The sequence below is a fragment of the Miscanthus floridulus genome, chromosome 16, assembly GCF_019320115.1.
Source record: "Miscanthus floridulus cultivar M001 chromosome 16, ASM1932011v1, whole genome shotgun sequence".
In the NCBI taxonomy this organism is placed as follows: Eukaryota; Viridiplantae; Streptophyta; class Magnoliopsida; order Poales; family Poaceae; genus Miscanthus; species Miscanthus floridulus.
Window position 1 is genome coordinate 19,588,358 of NC_089595.1, and position 15,851 is coordinate 19,604,208.

Consider the following 15,851-nt stretch of genomic DNA (forward strand, 5'->3'; position numbering starts at 1 on the left):
CGCACGGTGTGGCGTCGTCGGTCCATACATGACGTGGGCCGGTGGGGGGTGCGTGCTGTGTGCCAGTCCTGCCCACGTTCCAACCAACCCCCGCCAGCTGAGAAGATGCGCCGGCCCGGGCTCACTCACTCACCTCCTCCACGCCTCCGGCGACCGACGGCCGCCGTTGATCCCGGCGCCGTCCTAGCATTGGAGACTTGAGTTGCCATTAGCGAGGCGCGCGCACCGTTTCTCCGGGTCACGTTTTGCTCTTTGATCGAGAAATTTCGCCAGAGATGAACGTAAACTCCTGTGCTGAACTACACTACGAACTACTAGGAGTAAGGGGTACACTATTTTTTTTTGACACAATAAGGGCTATACTTATTTGTTTGTCTGTTTCCCTGCCTGCTTGTGTCGATGAGTCAACGGTAATAATAAACTGATGTTTGAGTTCTGGCCCCGCAATCCCCCATATAAAAAGATATAGAACGAAATAAAAAAGGTTTGATTAGCATGGGCTACACTCGGCCCACGATCTCACTGTGGCCATCGAAGGCCGCCGGCCATGTTTCAAGTTTGGGCTTGTCTTCCTACATTATGAGGCGCGCGCACATAGGATAATGGGGGCCTGCTTTACAGTTTCTTGCACAAGGACCCTTTTAAGATCCAGTTACACAAAGTAACTTGCCATCGTACGGAGAATCAGTTGTTTTCAAAAAAAAAGTTGTTTTTATTTATTACTCCCTCCGTATAGGAAAAAAATGACGTTTAGGACAGCATTTAGCATACCCAGGAATGATTAATTAGGGTAGAGTTTTCCCTGTTTGACCCTATTAAATACTGCTGCGGGTGCATTACATACGAGAAATTTTCCTAGATCATTCGGTTAGCGCATTGAGGCATGAGGCTAGCGAGCCAAGTTCGATTCTTGGTGGTCACAGTTTTTTTTGCTGCATGCTTCATTTTGCATGGCGATAGGTGCATTTTTGCCATGGAGCACGTAGGAGGTTACATGGCACGTTTGTGCCTGCTCGTTTTTCAATTTTTTCGGCCTGGTGCTCGTAGCATGTCGCGTTTTTTGCCTGCGCGCTTGGATGGCTGGTGGGTGGCGCTCATTTGGAATAAGAAGACCGACGTTTGGGTTACCTGCTTGCCTACTGTATTTATGCGCCAACTTGCTTTCTCTATTCTCCACGCCACTTCTTCTCTTGTTCATGGTACTGAGCCATCTCCTCTAGCTACATATGACCGATTCATTTTCTATGTTTGATCTCAACGAGCCTGTATATGACGACGGCGACGGCAATGGTATGCACTTCTTCCTATCTTGTGCATGCACTTTGCTATCGTTTTCTCTCAATCATTTCTTATATCATTGTTTTTTTAACAAGATTTGATTTGAACTTGCCACTAGATGAATATAGTGACATAGATTTCGATTTTGTAGAAAACCTGACAGGTACGTAATTGTTTGATACAATCTGATTTTTTTTGTTAAGGAATAGCTATTATTTTTAATGTGCTTGTTTTTTTCGTTTTTGTAGATCCTGCTTTTGATGCTCCCGTTCAAGCTAACCAACGAAGGAAAGACATGCCCGAAGAAGTCAGAAAGCAAGTTTATCAAGCTTTGTTGGCAAAAAGCAACAATGGGGAGCTAGGCAAGAAAGATACGACAGTTGTTGCTGCTCAGTTTGGTGTACACATTCGTGCAGTTCAGCGCCTGTGGAAGCAAGGTAAAATAGCACTTGCAAATAACATTCCGGTTGACCTTGATAGTCGTAAGAGGGGTAGAGTTGGTCGTAAGGCATCTCCTGTTGATTTGGAACTATTGCGTAGCATTCCTCTCAAGGAAAGAATGACCATCGAAGATGTGTGTGCTAAACTTAACATGAGCAAATGGAATATTCAAAGGTATTTGAAAAAAGGTTTGCTTAGGCGCCACTCTAGTAGCATCAAACCATATCTCACGCAAGCTAACAAGAGATCTAGATTAAAGTGGTGTGTTGACATGATTAAGAGGGATTTGCTTGCTGATCCAAGGTTTAAGGATTTGTATGACTTTGTGTTCATTGATGAAAAATGGTTCTACCTCTATCAAAAATCTGAAAAATATTATTTACTACCGACGAAGATGAACCACATTGGACTTGTAAGAACAAGAACTACATCCCTAGGCTCATGTTCTTGTGTGTTGTTGCTCGACTAAGGTTTAGGGATGAGAATTGTATTTTTGATGGTAGGATTGACTGTTTTTCACTTGTTCAATATGAACCAGCTATGAGAGGTAATGAGAGAACCGGCCGTGTCCGTGGAAACTTGGTTATGAAGCCCATAACTTCGATCACAAGAGAAGTGATTAGAGATTTCATGATCAACCAAGTGTTGCTTGCCATTTGAGCCAAATGGCCAAGAGAAGATGTGGGCAAACCAATCTTCATTCAACAAGATAATGCACCTACCCATTTGAAATTGGATGATCTAGATTTTTGTGAGGCTACTAAGCAAGAAGGATTTGATATTCGCCTAATTTGTCAACCACCCAATTCTTCGGATTTCAACATTCTTGACTTGGGGTTTTTTCGAGCTATTCAAGCAATTCAATACAAGAAGAATGCAAAAACAGTAGAAGCTCTAGTTCTAGCAGTGCAAGAGGTAATTTGATCAAATTGTTGACACATGTTTCATTGTTTCATCAACTATAAATTTGCTCATTCATTCATTTGTTGCACACTTGTTTTGTAGGCATTCATAGAGTACTCAATACACAAAGCTAACCGAATGTTTGTAACACTGCAAAGTGTTTACATTGAAGCTATGAAGGTGAAAGGATGCAATAAGTTCAAGATTCCTCACATGAAAAAAGATACACTAGAAAGAGAAGATCGACTGCCAACTTCTATCCCTTGTGATCCATCTTTGCTAAATTTAGCCGAGGCTACTCTTGCTGCATGAAACAATTAGATGGATGCTAGTTAGCTTAATTAGTAGAGACATTCTTGTAACAATTAATTAGAACTAAATTTAGCCGAGGCTACTCTTGCTGCATGTAACAATCTTAGTAATGCTTACCGATGCTTTAGCATCATCCTTTCTCGACAACAAGTCCTTGTAATGCTAGATGAAAAGCTCGCAGTCCAACTTGACGAGGCCGACCATGGCGTCGATTATGTAGTCCGCGTGGACGAGGCCACAGCGAGAGCATGGCCAGAACCACGAATGCGCATGGTTCCATGCTTGGCGGTCCTCATGGACGAGATGACAGCGAGCGCATACAAAAGAGCCCGGCGGCAAGGAATCCGGCACCATCTCTGAGTCCGGTGCGAGCTCCTACAACTCCGGCGTGATGGAGTCCGGCACGAAGGACTTCGGAGTCATCTCCATGGCGCCAAAGTCCTACTCGACGATGTCTTCCATCGCCATCTCCATGGAGTCCGGCGCCAACTCCTCAGACGTCGAGTCCGCCGGCGCCACATCCCTAGAACACGATGAAGCCATGCGCGTGAGGACCAGCGAGCGGAGAGGCGCGGCGAACGGACCGGCGAGCAGGTAGGCGAGCGGCGCGGCGAGCTGCGATGCGAGCGAGCGGCTTTAAGATACCGAACGTGGATGGGCATACGAGAGGGAGAGCTGTGCGGCGCATGATAATCGAGGCGAGCGACCCACACGCGGCGCGGAGTAACTGCATGTGCGTATAGATCGATGAGGCAGGGGCAAAGAAGTCCAGCTTAGCGGCTGCATGGCTAAAACGACGTTTTAATCGCAATCTAGGGGAGGAGCCAGGACGTCTTTTTTTCCTATATGGAGGGAGTAATAACTAATATAATTATTATTTTGCTGATTTTATATAAAAATATGTCTTTCTCGGTACAAATATATCACATATATATGAGGGAAGATACTAGCGTCCGGACAAAAGCGCGTGTCCGAACGCCCGCGCCACCTTTGTCACCCGCGCCCGTGGAAAAACACCGCTCCCGCCGCTCCTCCCCCCTGACCTCCCCCTCTCTCTCCGTGAGTCTAGATGCCCACGCCTGCGAGAATTGCCGCACCTGTCGCTCCTTCTCCATGCCCCCCTCCTCTCTCTCCCAGCAAGCGGGGCCAGGATGGCATGAGGACGAGTACGCCCCCTCCGTAGGACCCTAGGTGTGCGCTGCGCGCCATGACCACCAGCCCCCAGCGTGACCCATCCCTCGGCGTCCCGGGTCGTGCCCCCCATGAAAGGTCCGAAATGGCTAGAAGGGGGGGGTGAATAACCTATTTTAAAATTCTACAACAACACTTAAGGTAAGAGGTTAGATAAATAAGTGGCGAAGCGAGTGTTGCGCTAGCCTACTAAAAATACAAGCCACATATCCACAATTCTAATTGATATAATCTTTATGTCACACAATGGCTAAGTTGCTACTCTCTAGGACTAGTGAACAAGCTAGCAAAGAATAAAACAACTAGTTACAGCTGTGCTAAACAACTAGCAAGAAAACTGGTTACGACTAGGTACAACTGGTTCCAACTAGCTACAACCGGTTTCATTAAGTTAAACAACAAGTGAGAAAACTCGTTACAACTAGTTGCTACTGGTTTCAGCAAACTACAACCGGTTATAACAGGTTACAAATAGCCTAGGCAAAGAAACTAGCAGCTACCACATGACAAGTATAGCAAAGAATTATAATGCTAGTGAGGTAGAAATATATACTACCGTGGCAAGTGACAATTAATGAATATATCAATAAAAACCTTGGAGACAAGATGACACAATGATTTTTCCTCCGAGGTTCACTTGCTTGCCGGTAAGCTAGTCCCCGTTGTAGCGATACACACACTTAGAGGTTCACGCGCTAATAGGCATCACACGCCTAACCCGCAATCGGGTGCCGCACAACTAACACAAGATGAGAATCACACAAGCCACGCGCAATCCACTAAAGTACCCTTTTGCTCTCCGTCGGGGGAAACGTCAAGAACCCCTCACAAATGAAATCCTTAATTGGGGGCGGACATAATCACTAAATCCCCTCACTAATCAGCAAGTCACCAACCGTCTAAGGTGACGGCAATCACGAAGAGTAACAAGAAATTCACAGTTGCAATCACCACCTAGTGCCACCAAATATGCAATCACAAATACACACTAGGGTTTCTCTCAAATCCTCTCAAGAATGAACACCACGCTTGAGGAAGGAGAGGAGAGAGAGGAGATGCGCTCTTGAAGCTCTCAGATCAATCACTAGAGCTTGATCACTCACTTGAATGAAGCACAAATGCTTGGGAGTAAGATTGGAGAATGAGAGAGAGCTTGTTCTCTGCTTTTTGTTTCACAGGATGCAAGAATAGGGAATAGGAACAAGAGAGGAGAAGGGAAGGGAGCAGCACACCGACGGAAGCTAGACCAGTTGGTCGACATTTCTGGGGCACCTCTTAAGGTTCGATCCCCCACGAGAGCGAATTTGAGACTTGAGGGTAAAATATTCATCTCGTCTATTCCAAGCCAAAGTTTAGATATGTGTCTGTCCCGTCTCACAGGGATATGGTACCACTATATATATATATATGGGTAGGGTCCGGGATTCGAGAATTTTCTTGATCAAGACGTTCTTAGGCCTTGTTTAGTTGTAGGAAGTTGGAATTTGGGGCTACTGTAGCACTTTCGTTTTTATTTGGTAATTAGTGTTCAATCATGGACTAATTAGACTTAAACGTTCGTCTCGCAATTTCCCACCAAACTGTGTAATTAGTTTTTTTTCGTCTACATTTAATGCTCCATGCACAGACCGCAAACATTCGATGTGATAGATACTGTAGCACTTTTTGAAAATTTAGGGTGTAACTAAACAAGGCCTTAATGAAATATCCGGTGCATGTCGCCGGCGGATCGAGTTTTTTTTAAAGGAAGCAGCGCAGCCTTATCCTCCCAACGGCTCCAAACGCGGTAACTGGCACCAAACGGTCGAGCGGCAGCAGCGGCTCACGCGCGGCCTCTCTGCAAAACACGGCAGTAGCAGCACCCCTGAAATTCCCTTTCAGCGTGGGCCCACGCGGACCCCACCTCTCTCTACATCGGTCAAACGGAGGCAAGCACGAAACTTCACGGAAGTTTCCCTCCTGGCCAAACAGCCGTGCGCGGGCCCAGCGCAGAGGAACGGCAGCAGTCGGTCACCCACGCGCTCACCGTTCACACATACATATGCGCCTCCTTTCCACTGTTGCATGGGCCCCAAGCCAGAAATAGGCAGCGGAGCCACCACCACAGCAGAGCCAGCTCCATAAAACAACAGCAGCAGCAACTCCTTCTAACTCCTTCCAACTGCTTTCAACTCCTCTCGATTGCTTTCAACTGGACAGCAGTCTGAGAATTTCTAGCACCTTTTCAAGCCTTCTTCAAATTGCTAACTTTACCAAAATATTCCAAAATAAATTAAGCACTTAAGTTAGCTTTTCACAAATATTTTTCCGGGCTTTCTCGTGTACCTCACCACGTCACTAAGCGCTAAGAATATGCAAATGAGACTCACACTTAGTGGCACTAGATAACTATTGCAATTAAAGATTTTTCTTCTTTATAGTACGGTTATCTATCCTAAATACACTCACACCCACTTGGTGTCTTGAGTGGCAAAACAAAATGGCTTTATCAAATATACCTTTGCCTTGAGTTCATTTTATTTTTCTCTTTCTTCTTTTCCGATGTTTGGAGCACTTGATCTTCATTTTGGCCATCACCACCACCATAACCATCATCTAGCTCCATCATTTGGTGTGTATCAATCTATCTTTGCATTTCACTCATCACAAAGGTTAGTACACATAGGTTTCATTAATTATCCAAAACCAAACTAGTGCTTTCACCCCATGACTCTCTACCTCGGAAACATAAAACACATGCAAAATGAAACACTTAGATGCAACGTACGTCTGAAGCAGATAAAACATATGGAACATACACTTGCAACATGTATATGGAACATATGCAACATCCAGATAAAACACTTACAACTCGCAACATGAAAACACTTATTGCAACAGAAGACTGAAACAACTGAAACATTTCAAACATACTCTTGCAACATATGTGTGAAACATATGCAACATCCAGATAAAAAACGCTTAGTCTGAAATAAATGAAACATTTTGAACAAACTTTTGCAACATGCCTCTGAAACACTTACAACATATGCAACATCCCGATCTACTTTTGCAACATCCATATGAAACACTTGCAACATACCTCTGAAACACCTGAAAACACTTAAAACATACATTTGCAACATAGGAGAGGGAGAGGCCAGTGCCGATTGATTCGGGCCTTGGGGTGGGAGCCGGTGGCGAGCGGTAGCGCGCGAGCACCACCAGCACGGGGGCGCGCTCGTGGGTGCCCTTGGCTCAGCGTGTATCGACTTGAGCCACGCGACGGCACCACCGGCAGCGATCGAGTAGGGAGATATTTTTTTATAGAGATAGAGAGACGTAAAGGGGAGCAGAAGGCAAGTTTGTTGGGCCGGTAGCACGCAGGGCCACAAAGCAGCGTCCAATCGGACGAATACCGGTCCCTGAGCATTACTGATATATGATATAACATACAAGGTAGCACAACACTGCCTCAACAGTCTATTTGACAAAGTTCCAACAACTTGTTCGTTTGGCTGTGGCTTGTCATAAATGATCGTAAATTTTCAGTCGGAATAGTATTTTTCTCTCACACAAACCAGCCAGCAGTACTTCTTCACAAACCAGCAACGATACGAACCAGCCAACCGAACATGCTGCAAGTTCACGACAACCAGCACATTCTTAGCGGGCCAGCGCGGCAGCGCTGTATTAAGCCCATAAAAGAGTGACTAGAAGATGCTGCTGCTGCTGCTTTGTGCAGTAGAGCAGGCACATATTGTTATGTTTTATTTTGAGCAAAGTCTTAGACCCCATTTGCTGCCACTCCTAGACGTTCATGCTCCGGCTTCCAAAACACTAGCGCATTGTAGGAGGTGGAGAAATGGCCCCGGCTCCGTTAAAAATGGACTACGAAACATTAGAGTTTGAGGAGCTACAGTTTAAGGCTCCGGCCGGCTTGAGCAGCCCTTCTAAACAGGTCTTTAGTGTAAGCTTACATTGTTTTTTTAACCTAATTTAACCTTTTCTAACCTTTTTCTCGCAGACCGGCAGATAGAATCAGAAGTTTGGATACTCAGGCCAAAGATTATTGGCGAGGAGCTGAGCCTTGAGCCCCACACGTTGTAGCTGCACTCTGCAGCTCTATCTCTTGTCCGTCGGTTGATGGTAAACGAGATTGATTGACTTCTCGAAAAATAAGATTTATATTTTTTTTAGGATGGAAGGAGTAGTAAATTGCCATCGGATCGGATATTATAATGATTTGCTCATTAAGTAGAAACTAACGTAGACAGAGCTTCCACCCCCTCCCATCCCTGTTCCTCACCTCGCCGCCGACGGAGCTGCCCGCCAGAGGGCCGCGTGGCTGCTAGGAAGGCGGCGGTGGGGCGTTTCCCCTCGGATTCGAAGCTGTTCGGATCAAATCGTGCGACAGCTGTGTGATACGGTGCGAGGGTGCCACGTCGCACAGTGGTATGCCGCTGTGGCTGCGTTGCGGGTGGATCCGGCGCCCTTGCGCTTGGATCTGAGCGTACTGGGGTCTGGCGATGAAGAGGCTCGGTTCGGTTCGGCGGTTCGGCGATGACGGCGGCGGCTGTCCAGGCAACTCTTTCGGCGGCCGGCACCGGCGCCCGCCGGCTGCTGGATCCGCCTCTCCCCTGGCCAGATCTACTGGGGCCTCTCCCCCGGCCGGAACGACGCGACGGGCCACGCAAGGGACATGCTGCGGGCGGCGGCGGGCAGCGCGTCGGCGGCGCGAGGCTACGAGGACGGTGGGCTGCGTGTCGCGGCTGCACCGGTGGAGGCAGCGTGAGTCACAGTTCGTGCGGCGAGCCAGCACCGTTCACCGCGGGTGGAGGCAGCTTGGGCTGTGACTTCGCCCAGCGGTGGCGCGGTGGCATGCTCGCGCGTGGAGGTGGCGGAGACAACAAAACTCAGCCGGAGAAGCTCGGCGTCAGCGTGACAGGCCGCAACAGGCGAGGAAAGGCCGGGCCGCGGTTGTGGCCGTTCGAGGTTGCGGCGGTTGCACAGCCGGCGTGCTGCGGCTATTCCGATGGTCAGCTAGTTGCGCGGGCATGTGGCAACTTGCGGGGCGGCACTGATGGGGCGCGGCTGACGCAGCGGACGGACCGTGGCCATTGCCGTGCACAGGGTTGAGGCACCAAGGCGAAAGCTTTGCCTCTCTTGGGCCGATGACGGCGATGCCTCCGGGCGTCGTTTTCTTCCTTGGAAGCGTTCATCGAACGGTCCTCTCCCCTTTGCACGGCGTTTCTAGGTGAAAACCTTGACCTTTTGGTCAGATGACGGCGGCACCAGTGGCGTCGCATCCCTCCTTGGAGGCGTCGTTTTGGAAGCTCGTGCTTGGTCAGTCTGCGACGACAGCTAGCGTCGAGGTGAGGAAGGTGGAGGCTTACTTGGGGACTCAAGTTTGCGGTGTCCACGACGGAGGACGCGGTCAGGAGGAGGGCGGTGTCGCAGCGATTGGAGGGCCTCGCATCTGTTTGGCAGTGGACGGCGGCGGTTTTGTGAGACCGTGCACTAGTGCGACCACGAAGTTGGCGAGGAGGCCGGCGTGGGAGGCGGCCACAGAGTTGGTGAGGAGGCCGACGTGGGAGGTGGTGGCCAGCAGATTTGCGTTGTCGAGGTGACCTGCGTGGTGTGGCGACGGACAGTCCCGCTTAGCGGCGTCTGTTTCCGGTTCAAGGAGGCGTTCCGACTGACAGTTGAAGGACGTTTGTGGCATGTCTACCTTCGATGAGGCAGTTAGGTCCCGAAAGCTATGGTGTGCGTGCTTGGATCTCGGAGGACGGAGTCGGTTTTGGTGAGCGCTAGAAGCAGCTATGGCTTGCAGTGGACTACGACGGTTAGCCCTGCTTGGCAGCATGCTACCTCGGTGTGGGACAGCGTCGGCAACGACGGCACAAGCGGTGACGACGGTGTTTTCATCCTGACGACTCTGTCGCCCGGTTGTTGGCGGTGTAGTGTGGTGACCGTCTTGTGGGTGTTTATGAGGCGGTCAAGTGTGTGTTCTGTGCTGAGCTTCGGCTTGTGTGGGCTTATGTCGATGTCCCATTCCGACCAGCTAGAGTTGTTTTTCTTCTTCTCTTGAGTTTGAGTTCGGTGCGTATTGATGGCCCAATCCAACCGCTCGTAGTTGTATCGTTTTTTACTTTGCCCAATCTATGTTTCATCTGCTTTTTAATATACACCATGTTCGCTTGATCGTATCAGTCATGCTTATCAGCTATGATACAGTGTTTTCCTCTCACAACAAAACCACATCAGCCGGCTTATAAGCCACAAAGACGATCAAGCGAACATGGTGATAATCGGAGCTCTCGATTCATTTCAAAAAAAAAAAAATTGCTCATTAATGCGCACGCAGGAGTACTAGTGTTGCTGACCCTTCATCCTGACTTGAATTTTAATTTACAATAAACAATTAAATTCATGTTGCTGAGTATACAATATTATATAATCATCCTGTTTCCAACTCCAACTTGTAAGCTAGCTCTAGTACGTTTTGCTTTCAATATACACCAGGGCAGCAACACCTTCTCTTTCGTTAATTACACGCGTCGATAATCGAATCGATTCCCGCATCAAACTGATGGCAACGTCTCGGTTGCAGCAGCTGGTTGCCGTATTTTGCACACAGTTATATAGGCCCTCCTTTTGTCGGTCTATAAGCTACCGGCTGCGTGGTGGGCAGTGCCACGAACCGTATTCCACACAGCATTAACTCATTGGAGATACAAGCCGAGCAAGAGGCTCATGGCCGTCGTTAGCTTCGCTTCAGGCGCTGGTAACTGGTGGTTCAGGGCTGAGTGTGGCTTTTTTTTTTTTTTACTGTCGCTGAGTGTGGCTTTAGTGCTTGAAGTCACAAAATGTTCGTGCAATAGGAAACTAATGAGTTAGGGTACGTAGCTTTATATACTACTACACATGATTTTCGTCAATCGCATTTTCACCACTGGTTTTGATAAATTCGGTGGTGATAATATATCATCATCGATTCATAACCGAACCAATGATGAAAAATGTCAGAAGAAGACTATAAAACACAGGAGACCCTAGCCGCACACTCTCCTTGTCTGTTGTACCTCTCCCTCACCCATCTCTCACCCCTGTCTGCTGCATCCCTCCCGCACTCTCTCCCACGCCACCCCCTCGACCATCTCCCTCCCATGGTGCAGCGTCGACGTAGGTCTGAGGAGTGACGCCAGCCCAGCATCAAGCGGATCCGCGGTGGTCAATTCTGCCACACCGGGCCAAGAGCATGGCGGTAGATGCTATGGGCGTCGGTAGATCTGCGAGCAGGAACCAAGTGCGCGGCGACAGCCCCCCTCGTAGTGGTAGCGTCGACGGCCTGCGCCTCCCTCTCCGAGCTAGGAACCGGCAAGGCGGCAGACCGGAGGCTCGTTTTGTTAAATTTTTTATTTCCACCATTGGTGATGAAGCTGCTCACTTTCACCGCTGAAGCACGAAACTGATGATGAAAATAGGTTACAAACTGACAGTGAAAATAAGTTACAAACCAACGATGATGAGAATTTTGTATAGTAGTGTTAGGGTCTGGGCAAGCCTTGGCTCGCCGATTAGACATTCTTCTCGCCGAACCCCTATTAATGAAAATCTGGCTTGGTCATGAAAAAGGCTCATGTGATTGCTAGCATGTTGATCTTTAGATATATGGAGTTGCACTCCCTGCATGACAACCAAACTCCTAAATGGAGAGCTGGTTGTTGACGAACAACGCAGAGCGAGTGCGAAGGAAGGGACAAGTGTTTTTTTTAGGAAGATGTTATTAGAAACCAATGGAGAGCTCTATATTTTTTTGTTCACTTGGTATAATCATTGATTATAGTGATTTTTAGAAATTTATTAGAGATGCTCTAAGGTATTGTTTGTTTGAGCCCCAGCTTTTAGGTTGTTGGTTCAAAAGAGGACTTTCTAGCTTTTGGCTTTTGGCTTTTGCCTTTTTGTTATTGGTTTTTGTAATTAATTTATAGTTTTCCAGCACACCAAAAGATAGAAAAGCTCTTGTTAGCGTGTTTTTTTAGATTTTAATTCATTTCCTCGAGAATCCGGCTTTCCAGTTTTTTAGCTTTTTAAAAGTTAGCTTGACTGATGGCCAGTTTGTTTTAGGCTGTGTTTAGTTCACGAATTTTGGGAATTTGGCTACTGTAGCATTTTCGTTTTTATTTGGCAATTATTGTTCAATCATGGACTAATTAGGCTCAAAACGTTCGTCTCGCAATTTCCAACCAAACTGTGCAATTAGTTTTTTTTGTCTACATTTAATGCTCCATGCACGTATCACAAGATTTGATGTGATGGCTACTATATGTAACACCCCGGGTGTTTAAATATTAAAAACATGACATGTCATCATATGCATTACAAGGCAATTGTTCATATTGCAAACTTTGAGATGCATACACTAAAACAAGTTTATATTCATGTGGTATGTGTTGAATTGTATTGTTTGACTCAAGTTCAAAGTTTGTTTGATTTTGAATTTTTCGCGAAAACCCCGATTTTCAGTATTTAAATCCTACCCTGAAAATCCATTTCAAAATCTATGCATATTTTGGGGTTGAGTCCAAAAGCAAAAGTGTAGAGCTTGACTAGTTAAGCAAAGTTTGTTTTTGGAGTTTTTCAAGTTGTTTAGTAAAATTTGGAGTAATTCAAAAAGGCGTAATTTGTTAAATTTCCCCATTTGAATTCAAAAGTTCATTTCAAAATCTAGACCGAATTAGGAGTTGGTTATAAAAGCAAAGTTGTAGAACTTTTGATTTTGAACAACTTTTGTTTTTGGAGATTTTTGAGTTGTTATGAAAATTTGAGAGTAATTTGTGAATTTTGGCGAATGGCAAACTTGTAAATACTGTGAACAGTGTTCACCGCCGTAGCTACACCGCCGGCGACCTTCGGTTCGCTTCCAGACGCGCGCGTGGACGTCCTCGGCTTCGCGCTGGCGTGGGAAAGGCTCCTGCGTGGCTTACTTGCGCTTCTGGCCGCTCCTTAAGGCCTAAGCCGTCGCCGTTCTTCGCCGTTTCCCTTCCTCTGTTTTCCCGGCGCCGTTGCCATAACTTCGTTGAGCTTTTGCCGTCGAACCAGCGCCCGCGCCATCGTAGCAAAGCGTGTCCCAGCTTCGCTTACTCCTTGCGCATCCAGCCGACCCACCAATTCGGCTTGTCTTCGTCGGGAACTCGCGGTGCGCGCTCTTCTTCCTCGCGGCCGGCAGCGTCCCTGTCGCGAGCGCTTCGCCGTGGCCAGCGTGTTACGGTGATCCTCTGCCCCTGCTGAGTCTTGTTTCAGCTTCGCCACGATGCTGTAGTCCTCCATGACCCATTGATTTCTCATTTTGACCACCATAGCTCCCGGAACATCGCCACCGACGACGATCTGCTCCGCCGTGCTTGCTTGGGACGTCGACCCATCTCTCCGTTGCTTCTCCGGCCTTGTGCTCTACTCAGTCGCGTTTGGGGTGAGCTGCTGATGCTTCCTAGGCCTTCTGTTTAAGCTGTATAGGTCTCACGTCGCCGGCGTAGCGCTGCCGTGCCACCGCGTCCGCCATGGCCGACGACGAGCTAGTATAGGGCCGTAATCAGTACGGATAGGGACGTCAATCGATGCGCCTAGTCTTGGTGATCATTTTGGTACTTTAGCCGTAGCCGTTGGACTCACCGCCGATGAGTTTACGCCGGTCAGCGCCGTCGCCGTCGTGGTCAAACACGCGAGGTTAGGGATGACAGGTGGGGTCGGGTTGTCAGTGACTCAACGTTCAAATGGATTTTTCTATTTTCAGATTTAAATGAATAGTGTCTGTTTTTGTTATTTTTGTGTAGATTTATTTAGAGCTCCAAAAATTATGAAAATTTTTGTGTGACTTCTATGTGATGTATAGTATTTAAGAAAAATATGAAATAATGTTTTTCAGTAATTTTTGAATGTGATAAAAATTGCTTAATTTATTAATAAATGGATTTCCATGATTTTTCTAGGCTTATTTATTTATCCAAAAATTATGAAATTTGTTTTACCACTTAGTTATCATGTAATGAACATTTAATAAAATTTTGAGCTCAATTAGAATAAGTTGATTTATTTCATAATTTTGAATTAATTAATTAATTCATAAAAGCAAATAGTAACCTTTTGATGATTTAGGTTTTGTTTGAAATTTTAGATTGCGTGATGACCTTGGGTCATTAGTTGTTAGTGATCCTTGGTAATTGATGTATGTGTTACAAAAAAGATTTAGTTGTTTGACTTACAACTGTACCGCGAAGGAAAGTTGTATTCAAATTGTTAATTTTTGCATCCGTCATCGAGCATCATGTTTCGTATTCCGCATCATGTTAAACATGGCATTGTTATTACATATAGTGAACGAAGGTGAACACATGGTAGTTAATCAAGTTATTGAGGAGGTTAATCCGTCTGTTGAGGTCGGATCGAATACTTGTGAAACGTCGCAGGAACCAGACTTTTCCATCAACGAAGGCAAGCCCCGGATGCATACAACCCTACCTTGTATTTTACAAATTGATTTTGCTTTTGCTTCTTTTTACTGCATTAAGTGATTAGGAGTCAAGTACAAGTCAAATTGGTACATTACCCACCTTGTTATTTCATAATTACCCTATTACCAGTTTTAAATTTGTATATGCCTAGTTATGCTTAGCTATGCATAGAACGATGAAAGTCAGGTGATTACCTGTCACCTGCGAACTTTAAACGGGATTTGATTAACTGATGTTATCATGTGATATGGGAATGTAGAGTAATAAATCTAGACCGGGCGGACTCGGTGTATGTGAGCCACAAGACATGGAGGTCTTGTGAGTAGGTTCTTTCCGCCTATGTCGGTTAAGGCACGTCCGTTGTTGAACTATGTGCGGTGAGACTTTGTAGTACTAACCACATACTCTGGTAAGCCTAAACTTGGCAATTCTATTACGAGAATGGCTACTCGCGCACTAGGAGTGGAGAGATGGCGGGAATAGCGTGTACCCACGTGGCAATGGGCTGGATTGGTGGAGTACTGTATTCTTGGGTGGCACGGACCCGTTCTTGCCTTAGAGGATCCGAGAGTAGGTTGATATATGTAGGTCGGGGACCTGCATATGTCGTGTGGTCTGGAATCCCCAGCTGGGTTTTAATCGGTTCGAATCGTCGTTGCTCCTCGGTTATGGAGACTCACTTCTCTGTTCATCATCGTAGTACTAATAACTGGAACTCGAAAAAGGCTTGTAAAGGTGTTGGATATGAAGTTTCATGATCTCAACATGGATCGTGTCAGCTTTGTATATGATTTTATGAAGTTTTCTATATAAAGAATTTTGTTAAAGAGCTTTTACGCAAAAGAACTTTGATTATTGTTAAAACCATACCTTGAATCCCATGAGCCGGTATTCCTGAGTTCTATCAGTTTTATTTCGGTTAAGTCTTGTTGAGTACTTTTATACTCAGGGTTCGTTGACCCTTGTTATAGGTGAGCCTCATGAGCAAATCTATTTTGGATCATGCTGCATGACAGTTGTACCTTGTGATGACGATGAGAAGTAAATGTGTGGCCCTTGGGCAGGGCAGTTTCATTGTGTGTTTTGTATTATATTATAATGCCACTCCACTATTCCGTTTTGTAATAAACATCGAACCTAGTTGCGAGGTTTGAAACTACTGTTTTGTAAATTATGTTATTCTAAGACTTCCGCTGTTTTTACTCTGATATTGATGTTTGAATAAATGTTGTA